This window comes from Mustela nivalis (assembly GCF_964662115.1).
Source record: "Mustela nivalis genome assembly, chromosome: X".
NCBI classification, from domain to species: Eukaryota; Metazoa; Chordata; class Mammalia; order Carnivora; family Mustelidae; genus Mustela; species Mustela nivalis.
The window spans coordinates 51,230,808-51,239,506 of record NC_139040.1 but is presented as its reverse complement, the minus strand read 5'-3'; the positions used below and the strand labels follow the sequence as shown (position 1 = coordinate 51,239,506).

The following is an 8,699-nucleotide window of genomic DNA, read 5'->3' as shown; positions in this document are numbered from 1 at the left end:
TCAGACACTGGAGTTTTAGAGGTCTGCATCATGGCTGGGATAAAGCCATGAGGGTAAGGGTACTGACCTACTGGAAAAAAGGCAGGCAGGTAACCCGGGGGTAGATGGCATGTTCTGAGAATCACATAAGACAAACAGGAGGAAACTGTTCACTGTTCTTCAAACACATCTTTGAGAGGTGTCATTGCCTCTCCAGGAACAAAAGAGCTGCCAGTTGCCATTCCTCTCACCCCTATCCATCAGAAACACACACTGAGATCATATACCCTGGACATTGGCTGTTTAGTTTATTTCCCTAAGTCCCATGCCCCTGCACTCTGAAGCCACAACCCTTCTGGGTCAAACCAACATCAGTTCCAATGCAGTGAGACCCACCCCCAGAAGACCAGCACAGGTCCCCACCACACCAGGTCTCTAACATTTTGAGTTTTAAAAATCAGCAGGCTTGGCTGCGATAGAACCCAAAGTGCACAGCACCAGGCAGGCACACAAACCAGAGACAGAGTGAAAACAATGGTTTGGAAAAAACCTAGGATGCACAAAGGGAAATTAATCATCCTTCTAGAAAGGTTTTGCTGATAGCAGCAAGCACCAAGTCCACTTTCTGAGGACAAGGGAGCTTGTTGGCACCATTTCCCTCACCTACTCCTCAGCACAAACAAACTTCAGTAAAGAACACAGCACCAACACTCCCTACCTAACCTGCTTACACCAAGTCCTGCACCCCCACCCCATCACCTGCACTCTGCTGGCACTACTTCTCTCAGCAAGTATGCCTAAGGGCCAATGCAGGGGCCCCCTCCCCAGAAGATCAACACAAAATCATGAGCACACCATGTCTACTGGCCACAGAGTTCTACATAGCTTCAGTTATAGTGGAAATAGCATCACATCTCATTTCACAAGCAGACCACAGCACACCTACTTAAAACTGACCACACTCTGACAAAGTTCAAACACTTCACAATGTAGGCAATGAGAAACTCTGTAGGTGACTGAATTGAGGGATAGAACAGCCAAAGCACAGCATCAGAGTGCATGTAGCACACACCAGAAACCCTTCTTGAAGCACTGGACACTATATGGCATCTTCATCATCAAACTATTACTCTAAGGAGAAGGAAATATAATGGGATTTTCTGAAACACAGAAGATAGAGATCTAGGAAAAAATGACAAGACAAAGGAATTCATCCCAAAAGAAAGAACAAGAAAAAGTCATGATAAGGGATCTAGTAAAAACAGATATAAGTGATATGCCTGAAGCAGAATTTAAAGCAACAGTCATAGGGATATTTGCTGGGCTTGTGAAAGTATGGAAGACATGAGGGAGATATTTACTGCAAAGATAAAAGAGCTGAAAACCAATCAGGCAGAAATGAAAAAATGCAATATTTAAGATTAAAAACTGGCTGGGGTGCAATGACCACAGGGATGGAAGAAACAGAGAAACAACATTGTATATAAGATAGAATTATGGAAAATAATGAAGCTGAACAAGAGAATGGAGAATGATGAATCATAAGAGTAGACTTAACGAACTTAGTGACTCCAACAAATGTAATAACCTTCATATCATAGGATTCTCAGAAGAAGAGAGAGAAAAAGGAACAGAAGGTTTATTTGAGGAAATAATAGCTGAAAATTTCTTAATCTAGGGAGGGAAACAGGCATCCACATCCAGAGGCACAGAGAACTCCCATCAAAATCAACAAAAGCAGGTTGAGACCAACACATATTGTAGGTAAATTTACAAAATGTAATGACAAAGAAAAAGTCCTAAAAGCACCAAGACAAAGTCCTTAATTTACAAGGGAAAACCAATAAGGTAGATTTCTCCACAGAAACATGGCAAGCCAAAAGAAGGTGGCATCGTATATTCAACATGTTGAATGGGAGAAATATGCAGCCAAGAATATTCTATCCCACAAGTGTAACATTAAGAATAGAAAGATAGTTTCCCAGACAAACAAAAATTAAAGGAAATTATGACCAGTAGACCAGCCCTGAAGACATATTAAATGGGACTTTTTGAGTGGGAAGAAAAGACCAAAAGTGACAAAAACTATAAAGGAACAGAAAAAGCCTCCAGAAAAAACAAAAGTAAGAAAATGGCACTAAATACATATCCAAAAATAAAAACCCTGAATGTAAGTTATTTAAATACTCCAATCAAAAGATACAGGGTGTCAGAATTGATAAAAACAGAAAAAAAACAAGAACCATCTATATGCTATCTAAAAGAGACTTATATTAGACCTAAAGAAGCCTGCAGATTGAAAGTGAAGGGATGGAGAAATATTTATTATGCAAATGGATGTCAAAGGAAAGCTGTAGTAGCAATACTTCTATCATACAAACTAGATTTTAAACCAAAGTCTGTAACAAAAAAATGAAGAGTGGCTCTATATCATAATTAAGGGGTCTCTCCTACAAAAACATCCAACAACTGTAAATATTTATGTCTCCAAGCTTGGAGCACCCAATATATAAACAATTAATAGCAAATATCAAGGAACTCAATGAGAATAATACAATGATAGTAGGGAACTTTAACACCACAATTATGGACAGGTCATCTAAGCAGAAAATCAACAAGGAAAAAATAGCTTTTAATGACATACTGAAATAAATGGACTTCACAGATATATTCAGAACGTTTCATCCTAAAGCAGCAGAATATACATTCTTTTCAAGTGCACATGGAATATTCCCCATAAGAGATCACATACTGGGTCACAAATCATGCCTCAATGAGTACAAAAAGATTGAGATCATATAATGCACCTTTTCCAACCACAATTCTATGAAACTTGAAGTCAACCACAAGAAAATATTTGGAAAGACTACAAAGACATGGAGTTTAACGTATATACTACAAAGAATGAATGGGTCAGCCAGGAAATTAAAGAAGAAATTTAAAATACATGGAGACAAATGAAAACACGATGGTCCAAAACCTTTAGGATGCATCAAAAGTGGTAATAAGAGGGAAATATATAGCAATACAAACCTACCTCAAGAAGGAAGAAAAATCTGAAATAAACAACATAATCTTACACCTAAAGTGGCTAGAAAAAGAATGAAACCTAAAGCCAACAGAAACACAGAAATAAAAAGATTAGAACAGAAATAAATGATATAGAAACTAAAATGACAATAGAACAGACCAAAGAAACCAGAAGCTGATTCTGAGAAAAAAATAATAAAATTGATATACCTTATAGATAGAGCTGGAGTATATTAGGGTGAGTGAAATAAATCCATCTGAGAAAGAAAAATACCAAATGAATTACTCCTTTGAAGAAATTAAAAAAGAAAGCAGATGAATACATGAGTAGCGGGAAAAAAGAGAGAGCGAAACAAAACAATAAGAGACTACTAAATATTGTGAACAAACTAAAGATTGATGGAGGAAGGTGGGTGGGAAATAGGCTAAATAGGTGATGGGTATTAAAGAGGGCAATTTTTCTGATTAGCTCTGGGTATGATATGTAAGTAATGAATCACTAAATTCTACTCCTGAAACCAATATTAGATTATATGTTAACTAACTAGAGTTTAAGTAAAAATTTAAAAGAAACCAACAAACAAAAAAGAGTATTTGAAAAAATGAAAAGAAAATTGATAAACCCCTAGCCAGATTTCTCAAAAAGAAAAAAAGACCCAAATAAATAAAAACACAAATGGGAGAGGACGAATCACAGCACACAGAACTACAATCATAAGAGAATATTATAAAAAATTATATGCCACCAAATCAGACAATCTGGAAGAAATGGATAAATTCCTAGAAGCATATAAACTACCACAACTGAAACAGAAAGAAATAGAAACAATAACAATAACCAGCAAAGAAATTGAATCAGTAATCAAAAATCTCCCAACAAACAAAAGCCCAGGGCTAGATGGCTTAATAAGAGAATTCTACCAAACACTGAAGGAAAAATTAATATCTATTCTTCTCAAACTATTCCAAAACATAGACACGGAAGGAAAACATCCAAACTAATTCTATGTGGTCAAAATTACCCTGATTCCAAAATCAGACAGACTCCACTGACAAAGAGAACTACAGGCCAATATCACAGATGAACATGGATGCAAAAATTTTCAACAAACTGCTAGCAAACCAAATTCAGTAGACACGTTGAAAGAATGATTAACCACAATCAAGTAGGATTTATTCCTGGACTGCAAATGTGGTTCAATATTCAGAAATTAAACAACATGATACACCTCATTAATAAAAGAAAGGATAAGAACTATACAATCCTCTCAATAGATGCAGAAAAAAACCTTTGACAAAGTACAACTCCATTCAAGATTAAAAACAAAACAAAACAAAAAAAACATTAACAGCATATGTTAGAGGAAACATATCTGAACATCATAAAGGTAATATACAAAAATCCTGCAGCAAATATCATCCTCAATGGGGAAAAAGTTAGAGCTTCTCCTCTATGGTCAGGAACAAGACAAGGATGTCCATTCTCACCACTATTATTTAACACAGTACTAGAAGTCCTAGTCTCAGCAATCAGACAACAAAAAGAAAGAAATTCTTCCAAATCAGCAAGTAAGAAGTCAAAATTTCACTATTTGCAGATAGTGTGATACTCTATATAGAAAACCCAAGAGTCTACCAAAAACTTGCTAGAACTGATACACAAATTTAGTAAAGTCACAGGATAAAAAGTTAATGTACAGAAATCTGTTACATCTCCATACACCAAAAATGAAGTAGCAGAAAGAGAAATCAAGAAATTGAACCTATATTCAAATGCACCAAACACTGTAAGATACCTAGGAATAAATCTAACCAAAGAGCTAAAAGATCTATACTCTGAAAACTATAGAAAACGTATGAAAGAAACTGAAGAAAAAATGAAGAAATGGATAAATATCCCATACACATGGATTGGAAGAACAAATACTGTTAAAATATTCATACAACCAGATTTATTCTACACACTTAATGTAATCCTTACCAAAATGCTACCAGCATTTTTCACAGAGCTAAAACAAACAAACAAACAAATCCTAAAATTTATATGGAACAAGAAAAGATCCCCAATCTTAAAATACAAAAGCAAAGCTGGAAATATCGTAGTTCTGTACTTCAAGCTATATTAAAATGTTGTAGCAATTAAGACAGTGTGGTGCTGGAACAAAAACTTACAAAGAGATTAATGGAACAGAATGGAAAATCCCAAATTGGACCCACAACTATATAATCAACTAATCTTCAACAAAGCAGGAAAGACTATCTGAAGGAAAAAAGACAGTCTTTGACAAATGGTGCTGGAAAAAGCAGACAGCAACTTGCAAAGAATGAAATTGGACCACTTCCTTGCATGATACACAAAAATAAAATCAATATGGATAAAAGACTTTAATGTGAGACAGGAAATCATCAAAATCCTAAAGGAGAGCCTTTCTGCCTGTGGACGCCGCCGAGTAAGCATCGTTAAAGACTCCCCTCCCACCGCCGTCATGTCTAAGTCAGAGTCTCCCAAAGAGCCTGAACAGCTGCGGAAGCTCTTCATCGGAGGTCTGAGCTTTGAAACAACCGATGAGAGTCTGAGGAGCCATTTTGAGCAATGGGGAACACTTACGGACTGTGTGGTAATGAGAGATCCGAACACCAAGCGCTCCAGAGGCTTTGGGTTTGTCACCTATGCCACTGTGGAGGAGGTGGATGCAGCCATGAATGCAAGGCCACACAAGGTGGATGGAAGAGTTGTGGAACCAAAGAGGGCTGTCTCAAGAGAAGATTCTCAAAGACCTGGTGCCCACTTAACTGTGAAAAAGATTTTTGTTGGTGGCATTAAAGAAGACACTGAAGAACATCATCTAAGAGATTATTTCAAACAGTATGGGAAAATCGAAGTGATTGAGATCATGACTGACTGAGGCAGTGGCAAAAAGAGGGGTTTTGCTTTTGTAACATTTGATGACCATGATTCTGTAGACAAGATTGTCATTCAAAAATACCATACTGTGAATGGCCACAACTGTGAAGTAAGGAAAGCGCTCTCTAAGCAAGAGATGGCTAGTGCTTCATCCAGCCAAAGAGGTCGAAGTGGTTCTGGAAACTTTGGTGGTGGTCGTGGAGGTGGTTTTGGTGGGAATGACAACTTTGGTCATGGAGGAAACTTCAGTGGTCGAGGTGGCTTTGGTGGCAGTCGAGGTGGTGGTGGATATGGTGGCAGTGGGGATGGCTATAACGGATTTGGTAATGATGGAAGCAACTTTGGAGGTGGTGGAAGCTATAATGATTTTGGCAATTACAACAATCAATCCTCAAATTTTGGACCCATGAAAGGAGGCAATTTTGGAGGCAGAAGCTCTGGCCCTTATGGTGGTGGAGGCCAATACTTCGCCAAACCACGAAACCAAGGTGGCTATGGTGGTTCCAGCAGCAGCAGCAGCTATGGCAGTGGCAGAAGGTTTTAATTACTGCCAGGAAACAAAGCTTAGCAGGAGAGGAGAGCCAGAGAAGTGACAGGGAAGCTACAGGTTACAACAGATTTGTGAACTCAGCCAAGCACAGTGGTGGCAGGGCCTAGCTGCTACAAAGAAGACATGTTTTAGACAATACTCATGTGTATGGGCAAAAAAACTCGAGGACTGTATTTGTGACTAATTGTATAACAGGTTATTTTAGTTTCTGTTCTGTGGAAAGTGTAAAGCATTCCAACAAAGGGTTTTAATGTAGATTTTTTTTTTTTGCACCCATGCTGTTGATTGCTAAATGTAATAGTCTGATCATGACGCTGAATAAATGTGTCTTTTAAAAAAAAAAAATCCTAAAGGAGATTACAAGCAATAACTTCTTTGACATTGGTGTTAGCAACTTCTTACTACATATATCTCTAGAGGCAAGGGAAACAAAAACAAAAATGAATTATTGGGATTTCATCAAGATAAAAAGCTTCTGCAGAGTGAAGGAAACAACAAAACTAAAACACAGTCTTTGGAATGGGAGAAGATAATTGCAAATGACACATCTGAAAAAGGGTTAGTATCCAAAATATATAAAGAACTTTTAAAACTGATCACCCAAAAAACAAATAACCCAGTTAAAAATGGGCAGAGGACATCAATGGACATTTTTCCAAAGAAGACATACAGATAGCCAACAGACCCATGAAAAGATGCTACACATCACTCAGCATAAGAGAAATACAAATCAAAACTACAATTAGATACCACCTCACACCTCTCAGAATGTCTAAAATTAATAAGACAGGAAATAGCAAGTGTTGGTGAGGATGTGAGAAAAGGGGAACCATCTTACACTATTGGTAGGAATTCAAACTGGTGCAGTTATTCTGGAAGAAAGAATGAAGGTTTCTCAAAAACTGAACAATGGAACTATTCTATTATCCAGCAGTTGCACTACTAGTTATTAATCCAAAGGATGCAAAATTACTGATTCAAAAGGGCATGCACTTTGATGTGTAGAGCATCATTATCAATAATACCCAAATTATGGAAAGAACCCAAATATTCATCAACTGATGATTGGATAAAGAAGTGATATATATATATAGATATATAGATATATATATATCTATATATATATATATTCAGCCATAAAAAAGAATGACAGCTTATCTTTTGTAATGACATGGATGGAGCTAGATTGTATTATGCTAAACAAAATAAGTCAGAGAAAGACAAATACCATTTGATTTCACTCATATGTGGGATTTGAGAAACAAAATACATGAACATGGTACAAAAAAAAAAGAGGAAAACCATAAAAGACTCATCTATAGAGGACAAAGTGAAGCTTGCTGGAGGGGAGGTGGGCAGGGGGATGGATTAAGTTGGTGATGGACATTAACGAGGGCACTTGTGATGAGCACTGGGTGTTGCATGTAAGTGATGAATCACTAAATTCTTCACCTTAATCTAATATTGCACTGTATGTTAACTAAATGTGATTTAAATAAAAACCTGAGGGGAAAAAAAGGAACGATATACAAACTGATTTTTTTTTAGAGTGGTGGGGTGGAGGAGCAAAGTGAAGGTGAGAGTGAATTTTTAAGCAGGCTCCATGCCCTTGCACAGAGCCAGATGCAGGGCTCAATCTCACAACTCTGAGATTGTGCCCTAAGCTAAAATCAAGAGTCAGATACTACCAACTAAGGAACCCAGATGCCCCTAAACTGATTTTTTGGGGGGGTACTACAGATACTCCTAATGAATTATTCATGAGACTGTCAAGGAAGTTTTTCTTCTGCCATTCCAAATGCGTTGTTCAACCAGGGGACCTAGAATGTTTCACAAGTATGCTTGATTGTAATTCACTTCAGGATCCTTGAGTTGAAGCATAATATGTAGCAAAATTACATAAGAATAGGTATGAACAGGGGTGAAATAATAGGGGCACATGTTTGGCTCAGTTGGTTAAGCATTTGCCTTCATCCCAGGTCATGATCAAGGGTCCTGAGATCAAGTTCCACATCCAGCTCCCTGCTCAGCAGGGATCTGCTTCTCCCTCTACCTGAAGCTCCTTCTGTTTGTGCCCTTTCATTCTCTCTCTGTCAAATAAATAATTAAAATCTAGAAAAAAAAAAGAAAAAGAAGAGTGAAAGAATATATGAAGTGTTAATCATTTAATATTATTTATAAATTATTCAAATTTATTCCCAAAACAAATGTTATCTTCATTTTGACATCAAATCC

General features: G+C 37.2%; 2 pseudogenes across 2 annotated transcripts; both read left to right on the top strand.

Moving 5' to 3' along the window:
- The first annotated feature begins 5,495 nt into the window (after positions 1-5,495).
- LOC309856251 (heterogeneous nuclear ribonucleoprotein A1 pseudogene) lies at positions 5,496-6,776 on the top strand (annotated as a pseudogene). Its single transcript has one exon. The product of its transcript is annotated as a heterogeneous nuclear ribonucleoprotein A1 pseudogene (transcript).
- LOC309856252 (heterogeneous nuclear ribonucleoprotein A1 pseudogene) lies at positions 6,051-6,776 on the top strand (annotated as a pseudogene). Its single transcript has one exon. The product of its transcript is annotated as a heterogeneous nuclear ribonucleoprotein A1 pseudogene (transcript).
- Positions 6,777-8,699: the final 1,923 nt, after the last annotated feature.